We start from the raw sequence: 10,057 nt of genomic DNA, 5'->3' as shown, positions 1-10,057 counted from the left end.
ATAGTTATATATACTATTACATTTTACCTTCCTATTTATATTGTATTATACATGGCTGGGACATAAACGTCATCAAGTGTGATCTTAAAGGGGTTGTGCGCTGCCCTGCCTTTCGGAGCTCCGCTCGCAGCGTCCGGAAGTTCATTAATCCGAACTTGCATTGAGGGGGCAGGGCATGATGGCATGAGGGGGTGGGGATATGATGTCACGAGCTGTCGGCTCCAGCATTTAGAACAGTTTGTATCAAATGCTGAGCAGCGGAGTACTCCTTTAAAGGGGTTGTGCGCTGCCCTGCCTTTCGGAGCTCCGCTTGCAGCGTCCGGAAGTTCATTAATCCGAACGCTGTGTGCGGGCTTCCGTGTTCGCGGCCGTCCCCTCGTGACATCACGCCCGGCCCCTCAACGAAAGTCTATGGGAAGGGGGCGTGACAGCGGTCGTGCCCCCTTCCCATAGACTTTCGTTGAGGGGGCGGGCGTGACCTCACGAGGGGCCGGGCGTGACGTCACGATGGGCCGGGTGTGACGTCACGAGGGGGCGGCCGCGAACACGGAAGCCCGCACACAGCGTTTGGATTAATGAACTTCCGGACGCTGCAAGCGGAGCTCCGAAAGGCAGGGCAGCGCACAACCCCTTTAAAGGAGTACTCCGCTGCTCAGCATTTGATACAAACTGTTCTAAATGCTGGAGCAGACAGCTCGTGACATCATATCCCCACCCCCTCATGCCGTCATGCCCTGCCCCCTCAATGCAAGTCTATGGGAGGGGGCGTGACGGCAGTCACGCCCCCTCCCATAGACTTGTATTGAGGGGGTGGGGCGTGGCGTCATGAGGGGGCGGGGATATGATGTCACGAGCTGTCGGCTCCAGCATTTAGAACAGTTTGTATCAAATGCTGAGCAGCAGAGTACCCCTTTAAGCCCAACTGATTCCTATATGTCTGGGATTGTCTGGTAAAAATGTAATAAATCATGTCCAACTTATCTCTTGTATGTAATATAGAAATTCCGCAACTGATGGATAGATGGCATAAGAATATTCATAAATTGAAATCAAGTTAACTCTTTATTGACCATTATTAAGAGCTAATTATTAGTCAATAGTGCCACCTAGTGGTCAAGCAAAATGAGCTAGGTAAACATATTTTAGTCACATGAGTTCATTTGCATATCGCAACTCCAAAAAAGTTTACTGGATCAGTCTGTTCAGGTTGCGTGAGTATTATAGAATAGCAAAAGGTTAAAACACGCGACACATTCACACAAGGGGAGCACAAGGAACCTCACAACACAGGAACAAAAAGGACTTTTCTAAGCCCTAAAAGCTGTTCAAGGGGAGGAGTCATGAGGAGTCAGGGTTCAAATGGATGCTTTGTTAGGGCTTTAAGAAGTAAAGACAAATGCCACAAGGAATGGAGGATGTTTTGGAGGAACCTAGATCTAGCTCCTACAAATGCTTTAACCACTTGAGACATGAAGAGTCTTTTTTGGAACAAAGCTCCAGTTTTTACCTTAACAGTACTGGGTGACAGACCTTCATCAAATCTAGGTGTGAAAAATCTTCTTGAGTCTTACATAGGACTTGTTCATAGTCTAACTTCTAGTTACACTGCAAGTATGTCTAAGACCTTATTAGAATACCTCCCGGCCATCTTTAAGAAGTGATTAACCTCCAAGCCGCCAGGTTGAATGATCTGAGGCTCTGACAGAACTGTGCGCCCTGAAACACCAGGTTCTCTCCACTAAATTCCTTGAGTAATCGACAAACCAGGATCTTTTAGACCAGAATGGTATGATGGCCATGAAACCCATCTCCAGGGTTCCACAGAGTCTGTTGATCTAGAGACCATTCTATTGGTACTTTCACATCACAAGACAGTCCGTCCACCAGGATGTTCTGTGATCCCTTTATATGGACAGCAGATATCCTCAATTTACTGACCAATCTCATGGTTTTCCCCACTTCTTTCAGAAGGGCTTCTGATCTGACATCTTCACAACTGAGATAGCTGGAGCAGGATCTTATGAGGAGTGGAGTAAGATACCTGCAGTCTGGAGAAGACCCCTTCATACCTGAGACAGCTGGAGCAGGATCTTATGAGGAGTGGGCCAAGATACCTGCAGTCTGGAGAAGACACCTTTACACCTGAGACAGCTGGAGCAGGATCTTATGAGGAGTGGACCAAGATACCTGCAGTCTGGAGAAGACACCTTCACACCTGAGACAGCTGGAGCAGTATCTTATGAGGAGTGGGCCAAGATACTTGCAGTCTGGAGAAGACACCTGAGACAGCTGGAGCAGGATCTTATGAGGAGTGGGCCAAGATACCTGCAGTCTGGAGAAGACACCTTTACACCTGAGACAGCTGGAGCAGGATCTTATGAGGAGTGGGCCAAGATACCTGCAGTCTGGAGAAGACACCTTCACACCTGAGACAGCTGGAGCAGTATCTTATGAGGCGTGGGCCAAGATACCTGCAGTCTGGAGAAGACACCTTCACACCTGAGACAGCTGGAGCAGAATCTTATGAGGAGTGGGCCAATATACCTGCAGTCTGGAGAAGACACCTTCATACCTGAGACAGCTGGAGCAGGATCTTATGAGGAGTGGGCCAGGATACCTGCAGTCTGGAGAAGACACCTTCACACCTGAGACAGCTGGAGCAGTATCTTATGAGGAGTGGGCCAAGATACCTGCAGTCTGGAGAAGACACCTTCACACCTGAGACAGCTGGAGAAGTATCTTATGAGGAGTGGACCAAGATACCTGCAGTCTGGAGAAGACACCTTAACCCCTGAGACAGCTGGAACAATATCTTATGAGGAGTGGGCCAAGATACCTGAAGTCTGGAGAAGACACCTTCACACCTGAGACAGCTGGAGCAGGATCTTATGAGGCGTGGGCCAAGATACCTGCAGTCTGGAGAAGACACCTTCACCCCTGAGACAGCTGGAGCAGGATCTTATGAGGAGTGGGCCAAGAAACCTGCAGTCTGGAGAAGACACCTTCACACCTGAGACAGCTGGAGCAGTATCTTATGAGGAGTGGGCCAAGATACCTGCAGTCTGGAGAAGACACCTTCACACCTGAGACAGCTGGAGCAGTATCTTATGAGGAGTGGGCCAAGATACCTGCAGTCTGGAGAAGACACCTTCACACCTGAGACAGCTGGAGCAGGATCTTATGAGGAGAGGGCCAAGATACCTGCAGTCTGGAGAAGACACCTTCACACCTGAGACAGCTGGAGCAGGATCTTATGAGGAGTGGGCCAAGATACCTGCAGTCTGGAGAAGACACCTTCACACCTGAGACAGCTGGAGCAGTATCTTATGAGGAGTGGGCCAAGATACTTGCAGTCTGGAGAAGACACCTGAGACAGCTGGAGCAGGATCTTATGAGGAGTGGGCCAAGATACCTGCAGTCTGGAGAAGACACCTTCACACCTGAGACAGCTGGAGCAGGATCTTATGAGGAGTGGGCCAAGATACCTGCAGTCTGGAGAAGATACCTTCACACCTGAGACAGCTGGAGCAGGATCTTATGAGGAGTGGGCCAAGATACCTGCAGTCTGGAGAAGACACCTTCACACCTGAGACAGCTGGAGCAGGATCTTATGAGGAGTGGGCCAAGATACCTGCAGTCTGGAGAAGACACCTTCACACCTGAGACAGCTGTAGCAGGATCTTATGAGGAGGGGGCCAAGATACCTGCAGTCTGGAGAAGACACCTTCACACCTGAGACAGCTGGAGCAGGATCTTATGAGGAGTGGGCCAAGATACCTGCAGTCTGGAGAAGACACCTGAGACAGCTGGAGCAGGATCTTATGAGGAGGGGGCCCAGATACCTGCAGTCTGGAGAAGACACCTTCACACCTGAGACAGCTGGAGCAGGATCTTATGAGGAGTGGGCCAAGATACCTGCAGTCTGGAGAACACTGTCGCTCAGTGCGGCGCTATTTTATGCTAGGGATGTTAGGGACCCATTACTTACAGGGGGCTGTGATGTAGCTAGCGGGCTTGCACTTCATGATTAAGTACACAAATGACATGTTAGTTTAATAAATGCTGCTGAGAAGCATTAGATCAAGGTGCATGTTGTGGATGTGTGGCCATGTCTGTGTTTTTCTATATTTGAAACACAAAATAGAGGTGAAGAAAGTATCTGGTAAGTGCAGGCAACATATACACTTAAAAAGACATGTTATATAAAAGTTTGTATATACAAGGTGCCATTGCCTAACTACCACAATGTGCAAAAAGAGTAGTGTCACACACAGCGTATCTGCAGCGTATTTGATGCTGTGGATGCGCTGCCGGCAGTAATAGAGCGAGGACAGAGTGAGCTGTACCTCTGTGTGTCCACTCGTGACTGTCGGCTGAAATCTGCCGCTGCGAACGGACACAGAGCTACAGGGAGCGGGGAGCTCGCTCTGCCCTCACTCTGTGACTACCGACAGCCCATCTGCAGCATCAAATACCCTAAGCAGGTTGAAATCAAGCAGGTCATTATTCAGACTCCTCCCTCCATCCGACCGTGTCTTCCGGCTCCCGATGCACCATCACGGTGCTAATGGCCGTGGTGTGAACCTAGCCTTATAGGCTTAGTTACTTCATGCTGCGGCTCAGTTCTTGGCTTCTGTAACCTGACTGCAAGAGAGAAGGGAATTCATTTCATTATGAAGAAAGAACAAACAGCCGATACTGCTTCTGTGTCACAATGAACTTATTAATACTGACCCGTTTAATCTGACAAGTTTATCAAGGAAATAGAACTTCCCTCTTAACCCAAGAACAGAGCATTTTGACCTATAAACATTCGATAACCCAGCTTGACATTTACAGTGGTCCTTCATCCAAATCTATTGGTAATTCTCCGATTAATATGGTAACTTTCCGGAAGACCTGTAGAACATTATTTTGTATTAGATACGTCCCTGTTCGTATCCTCAGAAACATTTTGTTCCGAAGAACGTTTTATTATTTATGTTTTTATTCCTACATGTAAGTTTGCTGCTGACTGTACGCCCTAGATGGGTTCAGCCGTATGAACATACAGATGCATTTGTTCCCTATTCACTTCCATTGTTAATAAAATGTATACTTCACTGTAATATTTCTTTCCCAGAAAATTTTTTAGACAACTATTGTTTTGAATTCAGAGGAAGAAAATGTCAATTTACCAAGCGATAGTATGTTTAACCCTTTCCCAACCCCATTAATTTTTATTTTTTACTTTTGTTTCCCTCCCCACCTCCCGTAACTTTTTATTTTTCCACTGCCTAAGTTGTATTAGGGCTTGTTTTTTTTTTTTTTTGGCAGAACGAATAGTACTATTTATATATATATAAAAAAATATATATTTTACCATATAATTTACTAGCTTTTGCCCGCGGCTTCACTCGCGTAAAATTTGGGGTAACATAGATCTCCTTTTTACGATCCTATAGTAATGAGGCCGCACTGGGTAAAGTCTACGGGCATCCAAACAACCCGAATTCTTTCAACTTTGATCGTCATGTCTAAAGAGTTAATGCTGGACATCTGCCGGAATGGTGATGTCAGGCATTAGCCACGGGTCTTGGCTGCTGACAGCAACCGGGACCGTGCTGGTATGATGCAAGCGCAGCTCCTGAGCTCGCTTCATAACTCTCCCGTGCTGCAGCATCGGGTATACCCGGCATTCTGCGGCAGGGGTTAATTCATACAAGCTTTGAACCCCCGTTTCACCCCTTCAGGGGTGGAATTTTAGAAAAAGTTAAAACACATGTTTCTTTTCTCTAATTGTTAGCCTAAAAACAAAGTTTCATGCTTTTAGCTTCAAAAATGACAAATTTCCATACAAACTTTCAACCCCTTTTTCACCCCTTAAAGGGGTATTCCAGGAAAAAACTTTTTATATATATATATATATATATATATATATGTATGTATATATATATATATATATATATATATGTATATATATATCAACTGGCTCAAGAAAGTTAAAAAGATTTGTAAATTACTTCTATTAGAAAATCTTAATCCTTTCAATAATTATCAGCTGCTGAAGTTGAGTTGTTCTTTTCTGTCTGGCAACAATGCTCTCTGCTGACATCTCTGCTTGTCTCGGGAACTGCACAGAGTAGAAGAGGTTTGCTATGGGGATTTGCTTCTAAACTGGGCGGTTCCTGAGACAGGTGTCATCAGAGAGCACTTAGACAGAAAAGAACAACTCAACTTCAGCAGCTCATAAGTACTGAAAGGATTAAGATTTTTTAATAAAAGTAATTTACAAATCTGTTTAACTTTCTGGAGCCAGTTGATATATATAAAAAAAGTTTTTTTCCTGGAAAACCCCTTTAAGGGTTGAATTTCAAAAAATTCTTTCTTATTCCTCATCTACGTCTTAAAAACAACACCTGTGTAAAAATCCAGCTTTCTAGGTCCAAGGGTTTAGGTTGGACATTGATGAGTCAGTGACTAAGGTCTTTATATATATATATATATATATATATATATATATATATATATATATATTTATAAATTAAGATTATGAAGCCAGAAAACATGACATTCTAAATGTATTCAATGGATCAGTCTGATAATATGGTAATTAAAGGTATGGGAGGATTACAGGGCCAAGACAGGTTATCAAGATTGAGGTTATTTAGTTTGGAGAAAAGACGTCTTAGGGGGATCTGATCCCAATGTACAAATATATGAATGGACAGTACAGAGATCTTTCTAGTGATATTTTTATATCTAGAACGGTAACTATGACAAGGGGGCATCCTCTACATCTAGAGGAAAGAAGGATTCACCATCATCACAGACAGAGATTCTTTACTGTAAGAGCAGTAAGACTATGGAACTCTCTGCACAATGATGTAGTGATGTCTGACTCAATAAACAAGTTCAAGGGGGCCTGGATGTTTTTCTAGAGAGTTATAATAGTAGAGGTTATGGGTAGTAGATTTATGGGGATAGAACGTACTATGTGTCCTGGTTCTTACCAGTGTCAGGCAACATTCTCTGTGCCATGTGTCTGCTGTATTTCCTGGTCTTCTTGCTCTGGTGTGTCTCTTGCTGCAGTTTTTGCTCTGGCCACTAGAAGCCGTGCATGAGCATTGACCGAGTTTTATAGAGCCAGAGTGCACTCCCTAATGGATCCTCCTCCAATCTCAGACAGGAACTCCCTATATAAGTCTGCCACACCTGCTGTTTCAGTCCTCAGCAAGGTTGCATTTTGGATTATACCCTGCACTGCTTTAGGTCTCTGTTGCCTGACCTGTAGTCTGTCTGCCGATCCTGTGTTCCCGGTGCCTGCTTGTATACTGGACTTTGCCTTTGCCTCATCCCTCTGATCCGCATCTCCTGTTTATGATTTTGGACTGTCTACCCTGATTCCTGTCTGCTTGCAGCTTGTTCCAGCCATCCTGCACCTGTAGCCATCTTGAGTAGCTGTTTTCTGTACCTGCTCTGTTAATAAACATCTTATTCAGCTTTGCCCCATTCTGCCTTGCCAGCTGTCATTGTGGCACAGTGTGTCCACATCCGTGTGGTGTTACACTATCTAATGGACTTATCTCTGCCTGTGGTGTGCTCTGGCTGGCCGTGTAGGTATGCGAAAAGGGGGCAAAAAGATGCAGCTATATAGGCTATTAAAAATGCTCAAGGCTGGGTTTCCACTTTTTTGTCTAAAACGCCACAAATGCCACATTGCTTTTTTTCCACGCACACAGGAGCCGCTGCAGATTTGATGTTGCGGATTGTATTTTCGATTCGCAACTTCAAATCCGCAGAGGATCTGGTGTGTGTGAATATACCCTTATGATCACTGTATTTCATTATTATTATTATAATGTATAGACAATGAATACAAGGCTTAGTATTGCAGACCGTCTACAGTGCGCCCAATGATATGAACAGAAGTTAACATGGCGGCATTAACACTAGACGGATAATTCGATCAGTAATGCTTGCTTTCCCAGCAGCTGGGTCACATTTCCTAATATCATTCTATTAGAGATTTTTGTACAGATGATAGGGGTGACACTGCGGTGTCTATGGCCAAACATCTGGCTACTGTGTCCAGAATAGAAGACATCCTGATCAGTCAATGTTCTGAGTATATTTTTAGCCATGTGCAGATGGCATGCTTGACATACAGTAGGAAGCACATTGAATAACATTATATTGATTTGCTTTAGAAAACCAACTGCAATACAGTGAACTTGGATTATTTCACATTGACCTACAATGTTCATTTGTAAGGATTATGGGAAAAGGAGGAGACAAGCAGAGCTGCTGCCCCCATGCTGCTCCCTTATCCTCTCCAGTAAAGGGGTGACCATTGCTTGTGTTTGCTCCTGTGACCAGCGATGTGCCACTTCTGATCCTGAGCGCCACTACCACTTGTAAAAATAGAAAAGTGCCACAACTATGGAGAATTGCCCTGGACTACTAGCACATTGCTCCGGAGCCTATACGTCCAGGACCATTCTCCCCCGTCAAGCAAGTAGTGATGTGTTTAGCATGTTACCCACTCTAAGGGTACAATCACACTACGGAATTCCCGCAGAAATCCACCGGCGAAATTATGCGAGCGGAATTCCGCGAGACCCGTTCACACTGCGGAATTCCTCTGCTGAAATTGTTCCGCGTAAAGAAAGAACATGATTCCACGAGCACTGCATAGCCGTCAATGGTGACAGCTCAGTGCCCCACGGCCCTAGTGCCGAAGTATTTTCAGCGGCGGCCGCCAGATGGAATCTCCACTCACTGAATTCAGCGAGCAGCGATTCCACAGTGTAAACGCACCCTAAAGAGGAGGGTGTGCAATGTTAGTGATAGTAGGCACTATTGAAAAGTGAAGACAGCAGCCTACAGGGACATTGCAGGGACTGCAACACTGGGCAGACAGCCCCAGGAAAACATAGGTTAAAGGGGTACTCCGGTGGAAATTTTTTTTTTTTTTTTTAAATCAAATGGTGCCAGAAAGTTAAACAGATTTGTAAATTACATCTATTAAAAAAAATCTTAATCCTTCCAGTACTTATCAGCTGCTGTATGTTCCACAGGAAGTTCTACAACTAGAACTACAACTACCAGAATTGACTTCCAGCCGTTGGCTGAACATGCTTGGACTTGTAGTTTTGACACATCTGCAGGTTAACACTTAAGAGACCACTGATTTAGGGTTTCAAAGTTGGGCTGTTGGACTCAAGTTTAACTAAAGGCTCCTGGGTCCCAGTGCCAAATTTGTTCCAGGACCAATCACTGCAATAAATACTCTTGAAGGGGTACACTTTTTTTTTTTAAATCAACTGGTGCCAACTAGGTGAAGACTCTTTCTCCTCCTGTACTCTCTTTTCAGGGTGCTTCCACACAGGACAGAGACTTTCCTACTGCACTTAAAAGGGTACTCTGGTGGAAAACAGTTTATTTTATTTTTTTAAATCAACTGGTGCTAGAAAGTTAAACAGATTTGTAAATTACGTTTATAAAAAAATCTTAATCCTTCCCGTACTTATCAGCTGCTGTATATTCCACAGGAAGTTCTTTTTTTTTAATTTCATTTCTGTCTGGCCACAGTGCTCTATGCTGACACCTCTGTCCATGTCGGGAACTGTCCAGAGTAGAAGCAAATCCCCATAGCAAACCTCTCCTGCTCTGGACAGTTCCTGACATGGACAGAGGTGTCAACAGAGAGCACTGTGGACAGAGAGAAAAGAAATTCAAAAAGAAAAGAACTTCCTTTGGATCATACAGCAGCTGATAATTACTGGAAGGATTAAGATTTTTAAATAGAAGTAATTTACATATCTGTTTAACTTTCTAGCACCAGTTGATTTAAAAAAAATAAACTGTTTTCCACCAGAGTACCCCTTTAAGTGCAGTAGGAAAGTCTCCGTCCTTTGTGGAAGCACCCTGAAAAGAGAGCACAGGAGGAGAAAGAGTCTTCACCTAGTGAACACTCCGCTCAGCCCTGGATGGAGCCACACTACCCGTAGGGGAAGGGACTTTTGCTTGTTCCAGGATGACAACAGTGAGGCAGTGGGATCTGGATTGGGAAAGC

This window comes from Hyla sarda, chromosome 13 (assembly GCF_029499605.1).
Source record: "Hyla sarda isolate aHylSar1 chromosome 13, aHylSar1.hap1, whole genome shotgun sequence".
NCBI lineage: Eukaryota > Metazoa > Chordata > Amphibia > Anura > Hylidae > Hyla > Hyla sarda.
The sequence above is the reverse complement of the archived record's forward strand: the minus strand, read 5'-3'. Positions refer to the sequence as shown.